The sequence below is a fragment of the Lepisosteus oculatus genome, unplaced genomic scaffold, assembly GCF_040954835.1.
Source record: "Lepisosteus oculatus isolate fLepOcu1 unplaced genomic scaffold, fLepOcu1.hap2 HAP2_SCAFFOLD_95, whole genome shotgun sequence".
Lineage (NCBI taxonomy): Eukaryota > Metazoa > Chordata > Actinopteri > Semionotiformes > Lepisosteidae > Lepisosteus > Lepisosteus oculatus.
Genome location: NW_027168431.1, coordinates 281592 through 305596, shown reverse-complemented (window position 1 = coordinate 305596; position 24005 = coordinate 281592). Strand labels below are relative to the sequence as shown.

Sequence of the window (24005 nt, the reverse complement as noted above, 5' to 3'; positions counted from 1 at the left end):
TTCAGCCTTCTAAACTGGCTACCGAGGTGCCGATCACATTGTAAAGCGGTTGAGAGGCCGGAGCTGCTCAAACCGCTCTTGCCGTTTCCCATCAATCAAAAGCACTATGTTGTTTCTTTGTATGGAAAGCTTTTCAAGTCTGGCATCGACACGCACCTTTCCTGAAACGTCCAAAAGGTGAATGCTTCGCAAAGAAATCCAGTCTACCTTCAGGGGGCATGATGTTGAAATCGGAATGAGCCCTGGGTGGGCTTGAAGCAGCAGCTGTTCAGTTAACAGCTGCACAGAAACGCACCCCGCTTGCTTTGTATCATTCGCAAGTTTCTGGTTAAAGAGTAAAAAAGGCTGGAATTCTTCTGCCAGCCGGCAGGATTTCTTCTGCACTCACCCAGAAAAGCCAAGAATTGTATTTCATCTTTCGCAAGCTGTATTTTCCAGGAGGAGAATGAATACTTGCATTAAACTGAATCAAGCCGACAGAGACGCACAGCCGTTGTTTTTCTCCATGGGAAGTTTTTCGTTAAGGAAAAACACCGTTGTCATTTTCTTGCCAGCCGGCGGTATTTCTTGTGCAGCGATGAGCCAGATTTGTATTTCGTATTTCGCAAGTTGTGTGAATTTCTTGAAGTTGAAAGTGAATTCGCTCCAGAAAAGAAATGTCCAGTCGCATGAAAGCCGTGGCTGTTTGTTAAACCGCAGGACCTGAGCTTGCGTTCTGTTTCTCATGGCGTTCGCAAAGGCGATTCCTGCCTTTAAAACTGCTGTGACTGCGACTGAAAGTGGCGTGTGGCGCAGCTTCTAAAGTCTTGTTGACGCTCCTCGATGTTGCTTTCTCTCTGCCTAAGGAAGTTCGATTGTCGCGTCGGAACGGGGAGACCTAATCCTTCCAGCTTTAAGCCACCCTTCAGTCTTCTGAAGGGTGTCCGAGTGCTAGCATGTCATTTGGCTTTTTTTTGGGGGGAAGCGGAGAGCGACATTGAAAAAGGTTACCGCCGCCGCCTCGCCCTCCGTGTTAAATGATCGCAAGCCGGCGGCGGCGGCGCTCCCTGTAGTCGTGGCCGAGCGGTTAAGGCGATGGGCTAGAAAGCCATTGGGGTCTCCCCGCGTCGGCTCGAATCCTGCCCACTACGGCGCCCTTCTCCTGTCGCTTCGGCCTGCCCAGAAAAAGGCGGAGTGCCGTTTCTCTCTTCCTGCTTCTTGTACAAACGCTAAATCGCTTGGACCTGCTGCCTTGGAAGTAATGTCTTCAACATCCACCAGTGACATTTCACAGCTGGAAGCACACAGCCACGCTTTTGGCATTGGCATGTCTTTTGCGCCCTACTTCCAGCCTTTGAAGACCTAATTATTCAAACTGAAAGAACCGGCTGAATGAGTGTTTGCAGTGCACCAGGAGGAGCAGGGACCATAGCATTGGAGGGGTGAGGATGGCGCAGATGGAAACGTTTTCATGCGCTCCTCTGGGAGGAATGAAAAGAAAAGACGAAACCGGAAACAGTAGTAGCCGCAAGAGGAAGTGTCTTCAAGCGCCAAGCAAGCGCTCCTCGTTAGTATAGTGGTGCGTATCCCCGCCTGTCACGTGGGAGACCAGGGATGGATTGCTTGACGGCGAGCCAGGTTGCTTTTCTCCCATCAGATTCCAACCGCTAATGCTAACGCAGTGTGTGGGAGCTTACATGCTTTTCCTTTCCCGTCTTTTTCGGACGACTATTCCAAAGGGGTAACCTGAAGGAATAGGGGCCTGAAGACACGAGGCATTCTTAAACCAGCACTGGGCTGCACGGCCTTCTGTTGTGATCAGGTTATATTCGAGTCAAAAAGCCAGAGCATCCGCTTCCATCCTATGGAGCACGAGCTAAATCGGAAGAGGCAGGGGATACACCTACGCCTATCGGCGCACGTTCCCTGCGTCAGGCTGCTTCACCCATTTGCACCCGACTGGAGACGGCACTGAGCAAGCTTTTTGTCAGGAGTGGGATTCGAACCCACGCCTCCAGGGGAGACTGCGACCTGAACGCAGCGCCTTAGACCGCTCGGCCATCCTGACGCGGGCCCCCGGTCCCGGGGCGGTCTGATGAGCCACCGCGATCCCACTACGCTCCTCGAGTATCGCACTGTTATTAATACTACAGTGTGACTCCAGCATTAAAATGTTTGGAAAATGTGTCGGCTTTTATAATCCAGTGTAGAGCAGCATGTGATGATTTGTGCTACAACACCAAGCGCTCAAAGTGACGTCTGCGTTTGTCGTTGAAACTTTCAACTCTTTCATCACTTATGTAGGAAATAAAAAGAGCAGTTGTGCGCCACACGCAGAGAGGCCGTCAGCAGAGTGGCGCAGCGGAAGCGTGCTGGGCCCATAATCCAGAGGTCGATGGATCGAAACCATCCTCTGCTACGTGTGTCCTATGCACGATTCATAAGCATGCCATTGGGTTAGCAAAGTGCCTTCAAATAGTCTGCATCTCCCTTTCTTTAAATTCTGTCCTGAGTTTCTCTCTCGTGTGTGTTTGTGCAAGCTTGACACTTGCGGGACTCTTTAATCTTCACCAATACGGAGATGACCAAATGTGTCTTCGGTTGTTCTGAGGTCTTTGATAGTTTCTTTGAAAGCTTCAACTGAACCTCGAAATCGAAGCAGTTATGTTTATATTGATTTCTCGCGTTAATCATTACGAACCAGGAACAGCCAGCACACTCGGTCGCATTAGTAATTATGTCACGTCTCTACTTAGCAGAGCATTCAAAGGCCCACTGGAAGTAGTAAAGCACTAAAACACTGCAAAACTGAACTCGGGAAAATCATACTGGGAGCTCTGAGCGATGTCTGCATCCAAGCCATCCAATACGGACTCTGAAACCTTGGAATATCAACACTATGATGCGCTACCTTTTACCTGGAGCAAAACGATGGAATTAGAAGAATGCTTACCGCAGGATACAACTGTGCCGCTGTTATTTGGAGCACGGTTTTCACTTGCATGAAAACTACAGCAGAACGTAGAAGGATGATCACTGAGGAGTCCACGCGGGCATGCTGAGGAGATTGTAGGTCGTACATTTCAATGATTACTGACATTTGCGCTGCTGGAGGTACAGTAATCAACAAAGAACAGGGTGTGCTACTCTCGAATCCGGTCAGCACATGATGAAAAGCCAGGAAGTATACCTTGTCAAATTGCCGTCAACAGGGACAAGTTAACCACCAGCTCCACCGGCGCCCGGCTAGCTCAGTCGGTAGAGCATGAGACTCTTAATCTCAGGGTCGTGGGTTCGAGCCCCACGTTGGGCGGTGCCCGTCTCCTTATTAACAAAGTTTCCCGCTCATCCTTGAACCTCTTACACCTCGATGGTACCGAGCACTGCGTTTTAATGCACAGGTGTGATCAAACCGAGATGAAAAGGGCGTATCTAGCTCCTTGCCCGAGAGATAAATCAAGGGTTCCGCAGATAATCCCTTGGCTCCGGTCACCCGGACGCAGATAGGAGCTGCAGCCATCATAACTTGTATGAAAACTAAGAAGAGCTCCTGTCTATTTACAGTTTCATTTACTCTAGCGTTTCCTTAAACATTGCGTGTACGAAGGCTAAGAAATTGGAGAGCTATTCTAATACAATAACTATTAGGAATCTTTTGGGCATAACAGTTTCACTGTGATTTTGCAGGTAACACGTACGTTGGGAAAACATTTTGAACGCGATCAATAACCGCACTGGAAAAATGTGGGAAAGAAAGGGCGAAAAGCGACTCTTCAACATGTGGAAATATCTTCCTGAGCGGAGCCCTCTTCTCGAAGCTCAACACTCTGCAAGAGTCACTTCTCCCAACTTGCGCCCGCAGGTTTCCGTAGTGTGCCTGCAAAGAGCCATCCGCTTGAGACAGGTGCACCTCCCGATTTCATTGAACTAAGCTAGATGCACAATTTCTAATGCAGCCTTCATCACAATAGACAGTTCATTTCTCGAAAGCTTGTCGTAAAAAAAGGAAACAAAGAACGAAAACGTATAGCTGACAATCTTCTGAAGATGCAGATTCAGCTTTGGGGAAATGGACATTTTATGTATGCAGATGCTTTTCAAGCGCTGGTTTTAGAACGTCGCTGTGCTTCCAGCATCCTTTTCAGCCTTCTAAACTGGCTACCGAGGTGCCGATCACATTGTAAAGCGGTTGAGAGGCCGGAGCTGCTCAAACCGCTCTTGCCGTTTCCCATCAATCAAAAGCACTATGTTGTTTCTTTGTATGGAAAGCTTTTCAAGTCTGGCATCGACACGCACCTTTCCTGAAACGTCCAAAAGGTGAATGCTTCGCAAAGAAATCCAGTCTACCTTCAGGGGGCATGATGTTGAAATCGGAATGAGCCCTGGGTGGGCTTGAAGCAGCAGCTGTTCAGTTAACAGCTGCACAGAAACGCACCCCGCTTGCTTTGTATCATTCGCAAGTTTCTGGTTAAAGAGTAAAAAAGGCTGGAATTCTTCTGCCAGCCGGCAGGATTTCTTCTGCACTCACCCAGAAAAGCCAAGAATTGTATTTCATCTTTCGCAAGCTGTATTTTCCAGGAGGAGAATGAATACTTGCATTAAACTGAATCAAGCCGACAGAGACGCACAGCCGTTGTTTTTCTCCATGGGAAGTTTTTCGTTAAGGAAAAACACCGTTGTCATTTTCTTGCCAGCCGGCGGTATTTCTTGTGCAGCGATGAGCCAGATTTGTATTTCGTATTTCGCAAGTTGTGTGAATTTCTTGAAGTTGAAAGTGAATTCGCTCCAGAAAAGAAATGTCCAGTCGCATGAAAGCCGTGGCTGTTTGTTAAACCGCAGGACCTGAGCTTGCGTTCTGTTTCTCATGGCGTTCGCAAAGGCGATTCCTGACTTTAAAACTGCTGTGACTGCGACTGAAAGTGGCGTGTGGCGCAGCTTCTAAAGTCTTGTTGACGCTCCTCGATGTTGCTTTCTCTCTGCCTAAGGAAGTTCGATTGTCGCGTCGGAACGGGGAGACCTAATCCTTCCAGCTTTAAGCCACCCTTCAGTCTTCTGAAGGGTGTCCGAGTGCTAGCATGTCATTTGGCTTTTTTTTGGGGGGAAGCGGAGAGCGACATTGAAAAAGGTTACCGCCGCCGCCTCGCCCTCCGTGTTAAATGATCGCAAGCCGGCGGCGGCGGCGCTCCCTGTAGTCGTGGCCGAGCGGTTAAGGCGATGGGCTAGAAAGCCATTGGGGTCTCCCCGCGTCGGCTCGAATCCTGCCCACTACGGCGCCCTTCTCCTGTCGCTTCGGCCTGCCCAGAAAAAGGCGGAGTGCCGTTTCTCTCTTCCTGCTTCTTGTACAAACGCTAAATCGCTTGGACCTGCTGCCTTGGAAGTAATGTCTTCAACATCCACCAGTGACATTTCACAGCTGGAAGCACACAGCCACGCTTTTGGCATTGGCATGTCTTTTGCGCCCTACTTCCAGCCTTTGAAGACCTAATTATTCAAACTGAAAGAACCGGCTGAATGAGTGTTTGCAGTGCACCAGGAGGAGCAGGGACCATAGCATTGGAGGGGTGAGGATGGCGCAGATGGAAACGTTTTCATGCGCTCCTCTGGGAGGAATGAAAAGAAAAGACGAAACCGGAAACAGTAGTAGCCGCAAGAGGAAGTGTCTTCAAGCGCCAAGCAAGCGCTCCTCGTTAGTATAGTGGTGCGTATCCCCGCCTGTCACGTGGGAGACCAGGGATGGATTGCTTGACGGCGAGCCAGGTTGCTTTTCTCCCATCAGATTCCAACCGCTAATGCTAACGCAGTGTGTGGGAGCTTACATGCTTTTCCTTTCCCGTCTTTTTCGGACGACTATTCCAAAGGGGTAACCTGAAGGAATAGGGGCCTGAAGACACGAGGCATTCTTAAACCAGCACTGGGCTGCACGGCCTTCTGTTGTGATCAGGTTATATTCGAGTCAAAAAGCCAGAGCATCCGCTTCCATCCTATGGAGCACGAGCTAAATCGGAAGAGGCAGGGGATACACCTACGCCTATCGGCGCACGTTCCCTGCGTCAGGCTGCTTCACCCATTTGCACCCGACTGGAGACGGCACTGAGCAAGCTTTTTGTCAGGAGTGGGATTCGAACCCACGCCTCCAGGGGAGACTGCGACCTGAACGCAGCGCCTTAGACCGCTCGGCCATCCTGACGCGGGCCCCCGGTCCCGGGGCGGTCTGATGAGCCACCGCGATCCCACTACGCTCCTCGAGTATCGCACTGTTATTAATACTACAGTGTGACTCCAGCATTAAAATGTTTGGAAAATGTGTCGGCTTTTATAATCCAGTGTAGAGCAGCATGTGATGATTTGTGCTACAACACCAAGCGCTCAAAGTGACGTCTGCGTTTGTCGTTGAAACTTTCAACTCTTTCATCACTTATGTAGGAAATAAAAAGAGCAGTTGTGCGCCACACGCAGAGAGGCCGTCAGCAGAGTGGCGCAGCGGAAGCGTGCTGGGCCCATAATCCAGAGGTCGATGGATCGAAACCATCCTCTGCTACGTGTGTCCTATGCACGATTCATAAGCATGCCATTGGGTTAGCAAAGTGCCTTCAAATAGTCTGCATCTCCCTTTCTTTAAATTCTGTCCTGAGTTTCTCTCTCGTGTGTGTTTGTGCAAGCTTGACACTTGCGGGACTCTTTAATCTTCACCAATACGGAGATGACCAAATGTGTCTTCGGTTGTTCTGAGGTCTTTGATAGTTTCTTTGAAAGCTTCAACTGAACCTCGAAATCGAAGCAGTTATGTTTATATTGATTTCTCGCGTTAATCATTACGAACCAGGAACAGCCAGCACACTCGGTCGCATTAGTAATTATGTCACGTCTCTACTTAGCAGAGCATTCAAAGGCCCACTGGAAGTAGTAAAGCACTAAAACACTGCAAAACTGAACTCGGGAAAATCATACTGGGAGCTCTGAGCGATGTCTGCATCCAAGCCATCCAATACGGACTCTGAAACCTTGGAATATCAACACTATGATGCGCTACCTTTTACCTGGAGCAAAACGATGGAATTAGAAGAATGCTTACCGCAGGATACAACTGTGCCGCTGTTATTTGGAGCACGGTTTTCACTTGCATGAAAACTACAGCAGAACGTAGAAGGATGATCACTGAGGAGTCCACGCGGGCATGCTGAGGAGATTGTAGGTCGTACATTTCAATGATTACTGACATTTGCGCTGCTGGAGGTACAGTAATCAACAAAGAACAGGGTGTGCTACTCTCGAATCCGGTCAGCACATGATGAAAAGCCAGGAAGTATACCTTGTCAAATTGCCGTCAACAGGGACAAGTTAACCACCAGCTCCACCGGCGCCCGGCTAGCTCAGTCGGTAGAGCATGAGACTCTTAATCTCAGGGTCGTGGGTTCGAGCCCCACGTTGGGCGGTGCCCGTCTCCTTATTAACAAAGTTTCCCGCTCATCCTTGAACCTCTTACACCTCGATGGTACCGAGCACTGCGTTTTAATGCACAGGTGTGATCAAACCGAGATGAAAAGGGCGTATCTAGCTCCTTGCCCGAGAGATAAATCAAGGGTTCCGCAGATAATCCCTTGGCTCCGGTCACCCGGACGCAGATAGGAGCTGCAGCCATCATAACTTGTATGAAAACTAAGAAGAGCTCCTGTCTATTTACAGTTTCATTTACTCTAGCGTTTCCTTAAACATTGCGTGTACGAAGGCTAAGAAATTGGAGAGCTATTCTAATACAATAACTATTAGGAATCTTTTGGGCATAACAGTTTCACTGTGATTTTGCAGGTAACACGTACGTTGGGAAAACATTTTGAACGCGATCAATAACCGCACTGGAAAAATGTGGGAAAGAAAGGGCGAAAAGCGACTCTTCAACATGTGGAAATATCTTCCTGAGCGGAGCCCTCTTCTCGAAGCTCAACACTCTGCAAGAGTCACTTCTCCCAACTTGCGCCCGCAGGTTTCCGTAGTGTGCCTGCAAAGAGCCATCCGCTTGAGACAGGTGCACCTCCCGATTTCATTGAACTAAGCTAGATGCACAATTTCTAATGCAGCCTTCATCACAATAGACAGTTCATTTCTCGAAAGCTTGTCGTAAAAAAAGGAAACAAAGAACGAAAACGTATAGCTGACAATCTTCTGAAGATGCAGATTCAGCTTTGGGGAAATGGACATTTTATGTATGCAGATGCTTTTCAAGCGCTGGTTTTAGAACGTCGCTGTGCTTCCAGCATCCTTTTCAGCCTTCTAAACTGGCTACCGAGGTGCCGATCACATTGTAAAGCGGTTGAGAGGCCGGAGCTGCTCAAACCGCTCTTGCCGTTTCCCATCAATCAAAAGCACTATGTTGTTTCTTTGTATGGAAAGCTTTTCAAGTCTGGCATCGACACGCACCTTTCCTGAAACGTCCAAAAGGTGAATGCTTCGCAAAGAAATCCAGTCTACCTTCAGGGGGCATGATGTTGAAATCGGAATGAGCCCTGGGTGGGCTTGAAGCAGCAGCTGTTCAGTTAACAGCTGCACAGAAACGCACCCCGCTTGCTTTGTATCATTCGCAAGTTTCTGGTTAAAGAGTAAAAAAGGCTGGAATTCTTCTGCCAGCCGGCAGGATTTCTTCTGCACTCACCCAGAAAAGCCAAGAATTGTATTTCATCTTTCGCAAGCTGTATTTTCCAGGAGGAGAATGAATACTTGCATTAAACTGAATCAAGCCGACAGAGACGCACAGCCGTTGTTTTTCTCCATGGGAAGTTTTTCGTTAAGGAAAAACACCGTTGTCATTTTCTTGCCAGCCGGCGGTATTTCTTGTGCAGCGATGAGCCAGATTTGTATTTCGTATTTCGCAAGTTGTGTGAATTTCTTGAAGTTGAAAGTGAATTCGCTCCAGAAAAGAAATGTCCAGTCGCATGAAAGCCGTGGCTGTTTGTTAAACCGCAGGACCTGAGCTTGCGTTCTGTTTCTCATGGCGTTCGCAAAGGCGATTCCTGACTTTAAAACTGCTGTGACTGCGACTGAAAGTGGCGTGTGGCGCAGCTTCTAAAGTCTTGTTGACGCTCCTCGATGTTGCTTTCTCTCTGCCTAAGGAAGTTCGATTGTCGCGTCGGAACGGGGAGACCTAATCCTTCCAGCTTTAAGCCACCCTTCAGTCTTCTGAAGGGTGTCCGAGTGCTAGCATGTCATTTGGCTTTTTTTTGGGGGGAAGCGGAGAGCGACATTGAAAAAGGTTACCGCCGCCGCCTCGCCCTCCGTGTTAAATGATCGCAAGCCGGCGGCGGCGGCGCTCCCTGTAGTCGTGGCCGAGCGGTTAAGGCGATGGGCTAGAAAGCCATTGGGGTCTCCCCGCGTCGGCTCGAATCCTGCCCACTACGGCGCCCTTCTCCTGTCGCTTCGGCCTGCCCAGAAAAAGGCGGAGTGCCGTTTCTCTCTTCCTGCTTCTTGTACAAACGCTAAATCGCTTGGACCTGCTGCCTTGGAAGTAATGTCTTCAACATCCACCAGTGACATTTCACAGCTGGAAGCACACAGCCACGCTTTTGGCATTGGCATGTCTTTTGCGCCCTACTTCCAGCCTTTGAAGACCTAATTATTCAAACTGAAAGAACCGGCTGAATGAGTGTTTGCAGTGCACCAGGAGGAGCAGGGACCATAGCATTGGAGGGGTGAGGATGGCGCAGATGGAAACGTTTTCATGCGCTCCTCTGGGAGGAATGAAAAGAAAAGACGAAACCGGAAACAGTAGTAGCCGCAAGAGGAAGTGTCTTCAAGCGCCAAGCAAGCGCTCCTCGTTAGTATAGTGGTGCGTATCCCCGCCTGTCACGTGGGAGACCAGGGATGGATTGCTTGACGGCGAGCCAGGTTGCTTTTCTCCCATCAGATTCCAACCGCTAATGCTAACGCAGTGTGTGGGAGCTTACATGCTTTTCCTTTCCCGTCTTTTTCGGACGACTATTCCAAAGGGGTAACCTGAAGGAATAGGGGCCTGAAGACACGAGGCATTCTTAAACCAGCACTGGGCTGCACGGCCTTCTGTTGTGATCAGGTTATATTCGAGTCAAAAAGCCAGAGCATCCGCTTCCATCCTATGGAGCACGAGCTAAATCGGAAGAGGCAGGGGATACACCTACGCCTATCGGCGCACGTTCCCTGCGTCAGGCTGCTTCACCCATTTGCACCCGACTGGAGACGGCACTGAGCAAGCTTTTTGTCAGGAGTGGGATTCGAACCCACGCCTCCAGGGGAGACTGCGACCTGAACGCAGCGCCTTAGACCGCTCGGCCATCCTGACGCGGGCCCCCGGTCCCGGGGCGGTCTGATGAGCCACCGCGATCCCACTACGCTCCTCGAGTATCGCACTGTTATTAATACTACAGTGTGACTCCAGCATTAAAATGTTTGGAAAATGTGTCGGCTTTTATAATCCAGTGTAGAGCAGCATGTGATGATTTGTGCTACAACACCAAGCGCTCAAAGTGACGTCTGCGTTTGTCGTTGAAACTTTCAACTCTTTCATCACTTATGTAGGAAATAAAAAGAGCAGTTGTGCGCCACACGCAGAGAGGCCGTCAGCAGAGTGGCGCAGCGGAAGCGTGCTGGGCCCATAATCCAGAGGTCGATGGATCGAAACCATCCTCTGCTACGTGTGTCCTATGCACGATTCATAAGCATGCCATTGGGTTAGCAAAGTGCCTTCAAATAGTCTGCATCTCCCTTTCTTTAAATTCTGTCCTGAGTTTCTCTCTCGTGTGTGTTTGTGCAAGCTTGACACTTGCGGGACTCTTTAATCTTCACCAATACGGAGATGACCAAATGTGTCTTCGGTTGTTCTGAGGTCTTTGATAGTTTCTTTGAAAGCTTCAACTGAACCTCGAAATCGAAGCAGTTATGTTTATATTGATTTCTCGCGTTAATCATTACGAACCAGGAACAGCCAGCACACTCGGTCGCATTAGTAATTATGTCACGTCTCTACTTAGCAGAGCATTCAAAGGCCCACTGGAAGTAGTAAAGCACTAAAACACTGCAAAACTGAACTCGGGAAAATCATACTGGGAGCTCTGAGCGATGTCTGCATCCAAGCCATCCAATACGGACTCTGAAACCTTGGAATATCAACACTATGATGCGCTACCTTTTACCTGGAGCAAAACGATGGAATTAGAAGAATGCTTACCGCAGGATACAACTGTGCCGCTGTTATTTGGAGCACGGTTTTCACTTGCATGAAAACTACAGCAGAACGTAGAAGGATGATCACTGAGGAGTCCACGCGGGCATGCTGAGGAGATTGTAGGTCGTACATTTCAATGATTACTGACATTTGCGCTGCTGGAGGTACAGTAATCAACAAAGAACAGGGTGTGCTACTCTCGAATCCGGTCAGCACATGATGAAAAGCCAGGAAGTATACCTTGTCAAATTGCCGTCAACAGGGACAAGTTAACCACCAGCTCCACCGGCGCCCGGCTAGCTCAGTCGGTAGAGCATGAGACTCTTAATCTCAGGGTCGTGGGTTCGAGCCCCACGTTGGGCGGTGCCCGTCTCCTTATTAACAAAGTTTCCCGCTCATCCTTGAACCTCTTACACCTCGATGGTACCGAGCACTGCGTTTTAATGCACAGGTGTGATCAAACCGAGATGAAAAGGGCGTATCTAGCTCCTTGCCCGAGAGATAAATCAAGGGTTCCGCAGATAATCCCTTGGCTCCGGTCACCCGGACGCAGATAGGAGCTGCAGCCATCATAACTTGTATGAAAACTAAGAAGAGCTCCTGTCTATTTACAGTTTCATTTACTCTAGCGTTTCCTTAAACATTGCGTGTACGAAGGCTAAGAAATTGGAGAGCTATTCTAATACAATAACTATTAGGAATCTTTTGGGCATAACAGTTTCACTGTGATTTTGCAGGTAACACGTACGTTGGGAAAACATTTTGAACGCGATCAATAACCGCACTGGAAAAATGTGGGAAAGAAAGGGCGAAAAGCGACTCTTCAACATGTGGAAATATCTTCCTGAGCGGAGCCCTCTTCTCGAAGCTCAACACTCTGCAAGAGTCACTTCTCCCAACTTGCGCCCGCAGGTTTCCGTAGTGTGCCTGCAAAGAGCCATCCGCTTGAGACAGGTGCACCTCCCGATTTCATTGAACTAAGCTAGATGCACAATTTCTAATGCAGCCTTCATCACAATAGACAGTTCATTTCTCGAAAGCTTGTCGTAAAAAAAGGAAACAAAGAACGAAAACGTATAGCTGACAATCTTCTGAAGATGCAGATTCAGCTTTGGGGAAATGGACATTTTATGTATGCAGATGCTTTTCAAGCGCTGGTTTTAGAACGTCGCTGTGCTTCCAGCATCCTTTTCAGCCTTCTAAACTGGCTACCGAGGTGCCGATCACATTGTAAAGCGGTTGAGAGGCCGGAGCTGCTCAAACCGCTCTTGCCGTTTCCCATCAATCAAAAGCACTATGTTGTTTCTTTGTATGGAAAGCTTTTCAAGTCTGGCATCGACACGCACCTTTCCTGAAACGTCCAAAAGGTGAATGCTTCGCAAAGAAATCCAGTCTACCTTCAGGGGGCATGATGTTGAAATCGGAATGAGCCCTGGGTGGGCTTGAAGCAGCAGCTGTTCAGTTAACAGCTGCACAGAAACGCACCCCGCTTGCTTTGTATCATTCGCAAGTTTCTGGTTAAAGAGTAAAAAAGGCTGGAATTCTTCTGCCAGCCGGCAGGATTTCTTCTGCACTCACCCAGAAAAGCCAAGAATTGTATTTCATCTTTCGCAAGCTGTATTTTCCAGGAGGAGAATGAATACTTGCATTAAACTGAATCAAGCCGACAGAGACGCACAGCCGTTGTTTTTCTCCATGGGAAGTTTTTCGTTAAGGAAAAACACCGTTGTCATTTTCTTGCCAGCCGGCGGTATTTCTTGTGCAGCGATGAGCCAGATTTGTATTTCGTATTTCGCAAGTTGTGTGAATTTCTTGAAGTTGAAAGTGAATTCGCTCCAGAAAAGAAATGTCCAGTCGCATGAAAGCCGTGGCTGTTTGTTAAACCGCAGGACCTGAGCTTGCGTTCTGTTTCTCATGGCGTTCGCAAAGGCGATTCCTGACTTTAAAACTGCTGTGACTGCGACTGAAAGTGGCGTGTGGCGCAGCTTCTAAAGTCTTGTTGACGCTCCTCGATGTTGCTTTCTCTCTGCCTAAGGAAGTTCGATTGTCGCGTCGGAACGGGGAGACCTAATCCTTCCAGCTTTAAGCCACCCTTCAGTCTTCTGAAGGGTGTCCGAGTGCTAGCATGTCATTTGGCTTTTTTTTGGGGGGAAGCGGAGAGCGACATTGAAAAAGGTTACCGCCGCCGCCTCGCCCTCCGTGTTAAATGATCGCAAGCCGGCGGCGGCGGCGCTCCCTGTAGTCGTGGCCGAGCGGTTAAGGCGATGGGCTAGAAAGCCATTGGGGTCTCCCCGCGTCGGCTCGAATCCTGCCCACTACGGCGCCCTTCTCCTGTCGCTTCGGCCTGCCCAGAAAAAGGCGGAGTGCCGTTTCTCTCTTCCTGCTTCTTGTACAAACGCTAAATCGCTTGGACCTGCTGCCTTGGAAGTAATGTCTTCAACATCCACCAGTGACATTTCACAGCTGGAAGCACACAGCCACGCTTTTGGCATTGGCATGTCTTTTGCGCCCTACTTCCAGCCTTTGAAGACCTAATTATTCAAACTGAAAGAACCGGCTGAATGAGTGTTTGCAGTGCACCAGGAGGAGCAGGGACCATAGCATTGGAGGGGTGAGGATGGCGCAGATGGAAACGTTTTCATGCGCTCCTCTGGGAGGAATGAAAAGAAAAGACGAAACCGGAAACAGTAGTAGCCGCAAGAGGAAGTGTCTTCAAGCGCCAAGCAAGCGCTCCTCGTTAGTATAGTGGTGCGTATCCCCGCCTGTCACGTGGGAGACCAGGGATGGATTGCTTGACGGCGAGCCAGGTTGCTTTTCTCCCATCAGATTCCAACCGCTAATGCTAACGCAGTGTGTGGGAGCTTACATGCTTTTCCTTTCCCGTCTTTTTCGGACGACTATTCCAAAGGGGTAACCTGAAGGAATAGGGGCCTGAAGACACGAGGCATTCTTAAACCAGCACTGGGCTGCACGGCCTTCTGTTGTGATCAGGTTATATTCGAGTCAAAAAGCCAGAGCATCCGCTTCCATCCTATGGAGCACGAGCTAAATCGGAAGAGGCAGGGGATACACCTACGCCTATCGGCGCACGTTCCCTGCGTCAGGCTGCTTCACCCATTTGCACCCGACTGGAGACGGCACTGAGCAAGCTTTTTGTCAGGAGTGGGATTCGAACCCACGCCTCCAGGGGAGACTGCGACCTGAACGCAGCGCCTTAGACCGCTCGGATATCCTGACGCGGGCCCCCGGTCCCGGGGCGGTCTGATGAGCCACCGCGATCCCACTACGCTCCTCGAGTATCGCACTGTTATTAATACTACAGTGTGACTCCAGCATTAAAATGTTTGGAAAATGTGTCGGCTTTTATAATCCAGTGTAGAGCAGCATGTGATGATTTGTGCTACAACACCAAGCGCTCAAAGTGACGTCTGCGTTTGTCGTTGAAACTTTCAACTCTTTCATCACTTATGTAGGAAATAAAAAGAGCAGTTGTGCGCCACACGCAGAGAGGCCGTCAGCAGAGTGGCGCAGCGGAAGCGTGCTGGGCCCATAATCCAGAGGTCGATGGATCGAAACCATCCTCTGCTACGTGTGTCCTATGCACGATTCATAAGCATGCCATTGGGTTAGCAAAGTGCCTTCAAATAGTCTGCATCTCCCTTTCTTTAAATTCTGTCCTGAGTTTCTCTCTCGTGTGTGTTTGTGCAAGCTTGACACTTGCGGGACTCTTTAATCTTCACCAATACGGAGATGACCAAATGTGTCTTCGGTTGTTCTGAGGTCTTTGATAGTTTCTTTGAAAGCTTCAACTGAACCTCGAAATCGAAGCAGTTATGTTTATATTGATTTCTCGCGTTAATCATTACGAACCAGGAACAGCCAGCACACTCGGTCGCATTAGTAATTATGTCACGTCTCTACTTAGCAGAGCATTCAAAGGCCCACTGGAAGTAGTAAAGCACTAAAACACTGCAAAACTGAACTCGGGAAAATCATACTGGGAGCTCTGAGCGATGTCTGCATCCAAGCCATCCAATACGGACTCTGAAACCTTGGAATATCAACACTATGATGCGCTACCTTTTACCTGGAGCAAAACGATGGAATTAGAAGAATGCTTACCGCAGGATACAACTGTGCCGCTGTTATTTGGAGCACGGTTTTCACTTGCATGAAAACTACAGCAGAACGTAGAAGGATGATCACTGAGGAGTCCACGCGGGCATGCTGAGGAGATTGTAGGTCGTACATTTCAATGATTACTGACATTTGCGCTGCTGGAGGTACAGTAATCAACAAAGAACAGGGTGTGCTACTCTCGAATCCGGTCAGCACATGATGAAAAGCCAGGAAGTATACCTTGTCAAATTGCCGTCAACAGGGACAAGTTAACCACCAGCTCCACCGGCGCCCGGCTAGCTCAGTCGGTAGAGCATGAGACTCTTAATCTCAGGGTCGTGGGTTCGAGCCCCACGTTGGGCGGTGCCCGTCTCCTTATTAACAAAGTTTCCCGCTCATCCTTGAACCTCTTACACCTCGATGGTACCGAGCACTGCGTTTTAATGCACAGGTGTGATCAAACCGAGATGAAAAGGGCGTATCTAGCTCCTTGCCCGAGAGATAAATCAAGGGTTCCGCAGATAATCCCTTGGCTCCGGTCACCCGGACGCAGATAGGAGCTGCAGCCATCATAACTTGTATGAAAACTAAGAAGAGCTCCTGTCTATTTACAGTTTCATTTACTCTAGCGTTTCCTTAAACATTGCGTGTACGAAGGCTAAGAAATTGGAGAGCTATTCTAATACAATAACTATTAGGAATCTTTTGGGCATAACAGTTTCACTGTGATTTTGCAGGTAACACGTACGTTGGGAAAACATTTTGAACGCGATCAATAACCGCACTGGAAAAATGTGGGAAAGAAAGGGCGAAAAGCGACTCTTCAACATGTGGAAATATCTTCCTGAGCGGAGCCCTCTTCTCGAAGCTCAACACTCTGCAAGAGTCACTTCTCCCAACTTGCGCCCGCAGGTTTCCGTAGTGTGCCTGCAAAGAGCCATCCGCTTGAGACAGGTGCACCTCCCGATTTCATTGAACTAAGCTAGATGCACAATTTCTAATGCAGCCTTCATCACAATAGACAGTTCATTTCTCGAAAGCTTGTCGTAAAAAAAGGAAACAAAGAACGAAAACGTATAGCTGACAATCTTCTGAAGATGCAGATTCAGCTTTGGGGAAATGGACATTTTATGTATGCAGATGCTTTTCAAGCGCTGGTTTTAGAACGTCGCTGTGCTTCCAGCATCCTTTTCAGCCTTCTAAACTGGCTACCGAGGTGCCGATCACATTGTAAAGCGGTTGAGAGGCCGGAGCTGCTCAAACCGCTCTTGCCGTTTCCCATCAATCAAAAGCACTATGTTGTTTCTTTGTATGGAAAGCTTTTCAAGTCTGGCATCGACACGCACCTTTCCTGAAACGTCCAAAAGGTGAATGCTTCGCAAAGAAATCCAGTCTACCTTCAGGGGGCATGATGTTGAAATCGGAATGAGCCCTGGGTGGGCTTGAAGCAGCAGCTGTTCAGTTAACAGCTGCACAGAAACGCACCCCGCTTGCTTTGTATCATTCGCAAGTTTCTGGTTAAAGAGTAAAAAAGGCTGGAATTCTTCTGCCAGCCGGCAGGATTTCTTCTGCACTCACCCAGAAAAGCCAAGAATTGTATTTCATCTTTCGCAAGCTGTATTTTCCAGGAGGAGAATGAATACTTGCATTAAACTGAATCAAGCCGACAGAGACGCACAGCCGTTGTTTTTCTCCATGGGAAGTTTTTCGTTAAGGAAAAACACCGTTGTCATTTTCTTGCCAGCCGGCGGTATTTCTTGTGCAGCGATGAGCCAGATTTGTATTTCGTATTTCGCAAGTTGTGTGAATTTCTTGAAGTTGAAAGTGAATTCGCTCCAGAAAAGAAATGTCCAGTCGCATGAAAGCCGTGGCTGTTTGTTAAACCGCAGGACCTGAGCTTGCGTTCTGTTTCTCATGGCGTTCGCAAAGGCGATTCCTGCCTTTAAAACTGCTGTGACTGCGACTGAAAGTGGCGTGTGGCGCAGCTTCTAAAGTCTTGTTGACGCTCCTCGATGTTGCTTTCTCTCTGCCTAAGGAAGTTCGATTGTCGCGTCGGAACGGGGAGACCTAATCCTTCCAGCTTTAAGCCACCCTTCAGTCTTCTGAAGGGTGTCCGAGTGCTAGCATGTCATTTGGCTTTTTTTTGGGGGGAAGCGGAGAGCGACATTGAAAAAGGTTACCGCCGCCGCCTCGCCCTCCGTGTTAAATGATCGCAAGCCGGCGGCGGCGGCGCTCCCTGTAGTCGTGGCCGAGCGGTTAAGGCGATGGGCTAGAAAGCCATTGGGGTCTCCCCGCGTCGGCTCGAATCCTGCCCACTACGGCGCCCTTCTCCTGTCGCTTCGGCCTGCCCAGAAAAAGGCGGAGTGCCGTTTCTCTCTTCCTGCTTCTTGTACAAACGCTAAATCGCTTGGACCTGCTGCCTTGGAAGTAATGTCTTCAACATCCACCAGTGACATTTCACAGCTGGAAGCACACAGCCACGCTTTTGGCATTGGCATGTCTTTTGCGCCCTACTTCCAGCCTTTGAAGACCTAATTATTCAAACTGAAAGAACCGGCTGAATGAGTGTTTGCAGTGCACCAGGAGGAGCAGGGACCATAGCATTGGAGGGGTGAGGATGGCGCAGATGGAAACGTTTTCATGCGCTCCTCTGGGAGGAATGAAAAGAAAAGACGAAACCGGAAACAGTAGTAGCCGCAAGAGGAAGTGTCTTCAAGCGCCAAGCAAGCGCTCCTCGTTAGTATAGTGGTGCGTATCCCCGCCTGTCACGTGGGAGACCAGGGATGGATTGCTTGACGGCGAGCCAGGTTGCTTTTCTCCCATCAGATTCCAACCGCTAATGCTAACGCAGTGTGTGGGAGCTTACATGCTTTTCCTTTCCCGTCTTTTTCGGACGACTATTCCAAAGGGGTAACCTGAAGGAATAGGGGCCTGAAGACACGAGGCATTCTTAAACCAGCACTGGGCTGCACGGCCTTCTGTTGTGATCAGGTTATATTCGAGTCAAAAAGCCAGAGCATCCGCTTCCATCCTATGGAGCACGAGCTAAATCGGAAGAGGCAGGGGATACACCTACGCCTATCGGCGCACGTTCCCTGCGTCAGGCTGCTTCACCCATTTGCACCCGACTGGAGACGGCACTGAGCAAGCTTTTTGTCAGGAGTGGGATTCGAACCCACGCCTCCAGGGGAGACTGCGACCTGAACGCAGCGCCTTAGACCGCTCGGCCATCCTGACGCGGGCCCCCTGTCCCGGGGCGGTCTGATGAGCCACCGCGATCCCACTACGTTCCTCGAGTATCGCACTGTTATTAATACTACAGTGTGACTCCAGCATTAAAATGTTTGGAAAATGTGTCGGCTTTTATAATCCAGTGTAGAGCAGCATGTGATGATTTGTGCTAAAACACCAAGCGCTCAAAGTGACGTCTGCGTTTGTCGTTGAAACTTTCAACTCTTTCATCACTTATGTAGGAAATAAAAAGAGCAGTTGTGCGCCACACGCAGAGAGGCCGTCAGCAGAGTGGCGCAGCGGAAGCGTGCTGGGCCCATAACCCAGAGGTCGATGGATCGAAACCATCCTCTGCTACGTGTGTCCTATGCACGATTCATAAGCATGCCATTGGGTTAGCAAAGTGCCTTCAAATAGTCTGCATCTCCCTTTCTTTAAATTCTGTCCTGAGTTTCTCTCTCGTGTGTGTTTGTGCAAGCTTGACACTTGCGGGACTCTTTAATCTTCACCAATACGGAGATGACCAAATGTGTCTTCGGTTGTTCTGAGGTCTTTGATAGTTTCTTTGAAAGCTTCAACTGAACCTCGAAATCGAAGCAGTTATGTTTATATTGATTTCTCGCGTTAATCATTACGAACCAGGAACAGCCAGCACACTCGGTCGCATTAGTAATTATGTCACGTCTCTACTTAGCAGAGCATTCAAAGGCCCACTGGAAGTAGTAAAGCACTAAAACACTGCAAAACTGAACTCGGGAAAATCATACTGGGAGCTCTGAGCGATGTCTGCATCCAAGCCATCCAATACGGACTCTGAAACCTTGGAATATCAACACTATGATGCGCTACCTTTTACCTGGAGCAAAACGATGGAATTAGAAGAATGCTTACCGCAGGATACAACTGTGCCGCTGTTATTTGGAGCACGGTTTTCACTTGCATGAAAACTACAGCAGAACGTAGAAGGATGATCACTGAGGAGTCCACGCGGGCATGCTGAGGAGATTGTAGGTCGTACATTTCAATGATTACTGACATTTGCGCTGCTGGAGGTACAGTAATCAACAAAGAACAGGGTGTGCTACTCTCGAATCCGGTCAGCACATGATGAAAAGCCAGGAAGTATACCTTGTCAAATTGCCGTCAACAGGGACAAGTTAACCACCAGCTCCACCGGCGCCCGGCTAGCTCAGTCGGTAGAGCATGAGACTCTTAATCTCAGGGTCGTGGGTTCGAGCCCCACGTTGGGCGGTGCCCGTCTCCTTATTAACAAAGTTTCCCGCTCATCCTTGAACCTCTTACACCTCGATGGTACCGAGCACTGCGTTTTAATGCACAGGTGTGATCAAACCGAGATGAAAAGGGCGTATCTAGCTCCTTGCCCGAGAGATAAATCAAGGGTTCCGCAGATAATCCCTTGGCTCCGGTCACCCGGACGCAGATAGGAGCTGCAGCCATCATAACTTGTATGAAAACTAAGAAGAGCTCCTGTCTATTTACAGTTTCATTTACTCTAGCGTTTCCTTAAACATTGCGTGTACGAAGGCTAAGAAATTGGAGAGCTATTCTAATACAATAACTATTAGGAATCTTTTGGGCATAACAGTTTCACTGTGATTTTGCAGGTAACACGTACGTTGGGAAAACATTTTGAACGCGATCAATAACCGCACTGGAAAAATGTGGGAAAGAAAGGGCGAAAAGCGACTCTTCAACATGTGGAAATATCTTCCTGAGCGGAGCCCTCTTCTCGAAGCTCAACACTCTGCAAGAGTCACTTCTCCCAACTTGCGCCCGCAGGTTTCCGTAGTGTGCCTGCAAAGAGCCATCCGCTTGAGACAGGTGCACCTCCCGATTTCATTGAACTAAGCTAGATGCACAATTTCTAATGCAGCCTTCATCACAATAGACAGTTCATTTCTCGAAAGCTTGTCGTAAAAAAAGGAAACAAAGAACGAAAACGTATAGCTGACAATCTTCTGAAGATGCAGATTCAGCTTTGGGGAAATGGACATTTTATGTATGCAGATGCTTTTCAAGCGCTGGTTTTAGAACGTCGCTGTGCTTCCAGCATCCTTTTCAGCCTTCTAAACTGGCTACCGAGGTGCCGATCACATTGTAAAGCGGTTGAGAGGCCGGAGCTGCTCAAACCGCTCTTGCCGTTTCCCATCAATCAAAAGCACTATGTTGTTTCTTTGTATGGAAAGCTTTTCAAGTCTGGCATCGACACGCACCTTTCCTGAAACGTCCAAAAGGTGAATGCTTCGCAAAGAAATCCAGTCTACCTTCAGGGGGCATGATGTTGAAATCGGAATGAGCCCTGGGTGGGCTTGAAGCAGCAGCTGTTCAGTTAACAGCTGCACAGAAACGCACCCCGCTTGCTTTGTATCATTCGCAAGTTTCTGGTTAAAGAGTAAAAAAGGCTGGAATTCTTCTGCCAGCCGGCAGGATTTCTTCTGCACTCACCCAGAAAAGCCAAGAATTGTATTTCATCTTTCGCAAGCTGTATTTTCCAGGAGGAGAATGAATACTTGCATTAAACTGAATCAAGCCGACAGAGACGCACAGCCGTTGTTTTTCTCCATGGGAAGTTTTTCGTTAAGGAAAAACACCGTTGTCATTTTCTTGCCAGCCGGCGGTATTTCTTGTGCAGCGATGAGCCAGATTTGTATTTCGTATTTCGCAAGTTGTGTGAATTTCTTGAAGTTGAAAGTGAATTCGCTCCAGAAAAGAAATGTCCAGTCGCATGAAAGCCGTGGCTGTTTGTTAAACCGCAGGACCTGAGCTTGCGTTCTGTTTCTCATGGCGTTCGCAAAGGCGATTCCTGCCTTTAAAACTGCTGTGACTGCGACTGAAAGTGGCGTGTGGCGCAGCTTCTAAAGTCTTGTTGACGCTCCTCGATGTTGCTTTCTCTCTGCCTAAGGAAGTTCGATTGTCGCGTCGGAACGGGGAGACCTAATCCTTCCAGCTTTAAGCCACCCTTCAGTCTTCTGAAGGGTGTCCGAGTGCTAGCATGTCATTTGGCTTTTTTTTGGGGGGAAGCGGAGAGCGACATTGAAAAAGGTTACCGCCGCCGCCTCGCCCTCCGTGTTAAATGATCGCAAGCCGGCGGCGGCGGCGCTCCCTGTAGTCGTGGCCGAGCGGTTAAGGCGATGGGCTAGAAAGCCATTGGGGTCTCCCCGCGTCGGCTCGAATCCTGCCCACTACGGCGCCCTTCTCCTGTCGCTTCGGCCTGCCCAGAAAAAGGCGGAGTGCCGTTTCTCTCTTCCTGCTTCTTGTACAAACGCTAAATCGCTTGGACCTGCTGCCTTGGAAGTAATGTCTTCAACATCCACCAGTGACATTTCACAGCTGGAAGCACACAGCCACGCTTTTGGCATTGGCATGTCTTTTGCGCCCTACTTCCAGCCTTTGAAGACCTAATTATTCAAACTGAAAGAACCGGCTGAATGAGTGTTTGCAGTGCACCAGGAGGAGCAGGGACCATAGCATTGGAGGGGTGAGGATGGCGCAGATGGAAACGTTTTCATGCGCTCCTCTGGGAGGAATGAAAAGAAAAGACGAAACCGGAAACAGTAGTAGCCGCAAGAGGAAGTGTCTTCAAGCGCCAAGCAAGCGCTCCTCGTTAGTATAGTGGTGCGTATCCCCGCCTGTCACGTGGGAGACCAGGGATGGATTGCTTGACGGCGAGCCAGGTTGCTTTTCTCCCATCAGATTCCAACCGCTAATGCTAACGCAGTGTGTGGGAGCTTACATGCTTTTCCTTTCCCGTCTTTTTCGGACGACTATTCCAAAGGGGTAACCTGAAGGAATAGGGGCCTGAAGACACGAGGCATTCTTAAACCAGCACTGGGCTGCACGGCCTTCTGTTGTGATCAGGTTATATTCGAGTCAAAAAGCCAGAGCATCCGCTTCCATCCTATGGAGCACGAGCTAAATCGGAAGAGGCAGGGGATACACCTACGCCTATCGGCGCACGTTCCCTGCGTCAGGCTGCTTCACCCATTTGCACCCGACTGGAGACGGCACTGAGCAAGCTTTTTGTCAGGAGTGGGATTCGAACCCACGCCTCCAGGGGAGACTGCGACCTGAACGCAGCGCCTTAGACCGCTCGGCCATCCTGACGCGGGCCCCCTGTCCCGGGGCGGTCTGATGAGCCACCGCGATCCCACTACGCTCCTCGAGTATCGCACTGTTATTAATACTACAGTGTGACTCCAGCATTAAAATGTTTGGAAAATGTGTCGGCTTTTATAATCCAGTGTAGAGCAGCATGTGATGATTTGTGCTACAACACCAAGCGCTCAAAGTGACGTCTGCGTTTGTCGTTGAAACTTTCAACTCTTTCATCACTTATGTAGGAAATAAAAAGAGCAGTTGTGCGCCACACGCAGAGAGGCCGTCAGCAGAGTGGCGCAGCGGAAGCGTGCTGGGCCCATAACCCAGAGGTCGATGGATCGAAACCATCCTCTGCTACGTGTGTCCTATGCACGATTCATAAGCATGCCATTGGGTTAGCAAAGTGCCTTCAAATAGTCTGCATCTCCCTTTCTTTAAATTCTGTCCTGAGTTTCTCTCTCGTGTGTGTTTGTGCAAGCTTGACACTTGCGGGACTCTTTAATCTTCACCAATACGGAGATGACCAAATGTGTCTTCGGTTGTTCTGAGGTCTTTGATAGTTTCTTTGAAAGCTTCAACTGAACCTCGAAATCGAAGCAGTTATGTTTATATTGATTTCTCGCGTTAATCATTACGAACCAGGAACAGCCAGCACACTCGGTCGCATTAGTAATTATGTCACGTCTCTACTTAGCAGAGCATTCAAAGGCCCACTGGAAGTAGTAAAGCACTAAAACACTGCAAAACTGAACTCGGGAAAATCATACTGGGAGCTCTGAGCGATGTCTGCATCCAAGCCATCCAATACGGACTCTGAAACCTTGGAATATCAACACTATGATGCGCTACCTTTTACCTGGAGCAAAACGATGGAATTAGAAGAATGCTTACCGCAGGATACAACTGTGCCGCTGTTATTTGGAGCACGGTTTTCACTTGCATGAAAACTACAGCAGAACGTAGAAGGATGATCACTGAGGAGTCCACGCGGGCATGCTGAGGAGATTGTAGGTCGTACATTTCAATGATTACTGACATTTGCGCTGCTGGAGGTACAGTAATCAACAAAGAACAGGGTGTGCTACTCTCGAATCCGGTCAGCACATGATGAAAAGCCAGGAAGTATACCTTGTCAAATTGCCGTCAACAGGGACAAGTTAACCACCAGCTCCACCGGCGCCCGGCTAGCTCAGTCGGTAGAGCATGAGACTCTTAATCTCAGGGTCGTGGGTTCGAGCCCCACGTTGGGCGGTGCCCGTCTCCTTATTAACAAAGTTTCCCGCTCATCCTTGAACCTCTTACACCTCGATGGTACCGAGCACTGCGTTTTAATGCACAGGTGTGATCAAACCGAGATGAAAAGGGCGTA

The 24005-nt window shown here is 49.0% G+C and overlaps 13 non-coding genes across 13 annotated transcripts; 8 read left to right on the top strand and 5 right to left on the bottom strand.

Moving 5' to 3' along the window:
• Positions 1 to 1964: 1964 nt before the first annotated feature.
• Positions 1965 to 2047, bottom strand: trnal-cag (transfer RNA leucine (anticodon CAG)). The gene has a single exon. It is a non-coding gene; the product is annotated as a tRNA-Leu (tRNA).
• Positions 2048 to 3219: 1172 nt separating this feature from the next.
• On the top strand, positions 3220 to 3292 carry trnak-cuu (transfer RNA lysine (anticodon CUU)). Its single transcript has one exon. It is a non-coding gene; the product is annotated as a tRNA-Lys (tRNA).
• A 2791-nt stretch (positions 3293 to 6083) lies between these two features.
• On the bottom strand, positions 6084 to 6166 carry trnal-cag (transfer RNA leucine (anticodon CAG)). Its single transcript has one exon. It is a non-coding gene; the product is annotated as a tRNA-Leu (tRNA).
• A 1172-nt stretch (positions 6167 to 7338) lies between these two features.
• trnak-cuu (transfer RNA lysine (anticodon CUU)) lies at positions 7339 to 7411 on the top strand. Its single transcript has one exon. It is a non-coding gene; the product is annotated as a tRNA-Lys (tRNA).
• Positions 7412 to 10202: 2791 nt separating this feature from the next.
• Positions 10203 to 10285, bottom strand: trnal-cag (transfer RNA leucine (anticodon CAG)). Its single transcript has one exon. It is a non-coding gene; the product is annotated as a tRNA-Leu (tRNA).
• Positions 10286 to 11457: 1172 nt separating this feature from the next.
• trnak-cuu (transfer RNA lysine (anticodon CUU)) lies at positions 11458 to 11530 on the top strand. The gene has a single exon. It is a non-coding gene; the product is annotated as a tRNA-Lys (tRNA).
• A 4046-nt stretch (positions 11531 to 15576) lies between these two features.
• Positions 15577 to 15649, top strand: trnak-cuu (transfer RNA lysine (anticodon CUU)). The gene has a single exon. It is a non-coding gene; the product is annotated as a tRNA-Lys (tRNA).
• Positions 15650 to 18440: 2791 nt separating this feature from the next.
• trnal-cag (transfer RNA leucine (anticodon CAG)) lies at positions 18441 to 18523 on the bottom strand. Its single transcript has one exon. It is a non-coding gene; the product is annotated as a tRNA-Leu (tRNA).
• A 279-nt stretch (positions 18524 to 18802) lies between these two features.
• On the top strand, positions 18803 to 18874 carry trnam-cau (transfer RNA methionine (anticodon CAU)). Its single transcript has one exon. It is a non-coding gene; the product is annotated as a tRNA-Met (tRNA).
• Positions 18875 to 19695: 821 nt separating this feature from the next.
• trnak-cuu (transfer RNA lysine (anticodon CUU)) lies at positions 19696 to 19768 on the top strand. The gene has a single exon. It is a non-coding gene; the product is annotated as a tRNA-Lys (tRNA).
• Positions 19769 to 22559: 2791 nt separating this feature from the next.
• Positions 22560 to 22642, bottom strand: trnal-cag (transfer RNA leucine (anticodon CAG)). The gene has a single exon. It is a non-coding gene; the product is annotated as a tRNA-Leu (tRNA).
• A 279-nt stretch (positions 22643 to 22921) lies between these two features.
• On the top strand, positions 22922 to 22993 carry trnam-cau (transfer RNA methionine (anticodon CAU)). Its single transcript has one exon. It is a non-coding gene; the product is annotated as a tRNA-Met (tRNA).
• An 821-nt stretch (positions 22994 to 23814) lies between these two features.
• On the top strand, positions 23815 to 23887 carry trnak-cuu (transfer RNA lysine (anticodon CUU)). Its single transcript has one exon. It is a non-coding gene; the product is annotated as a tRNA-Lys (tRNA).
• The last annotated feature ends 118 nt before the right edge of the window (positions 23888 to 24005 follow it).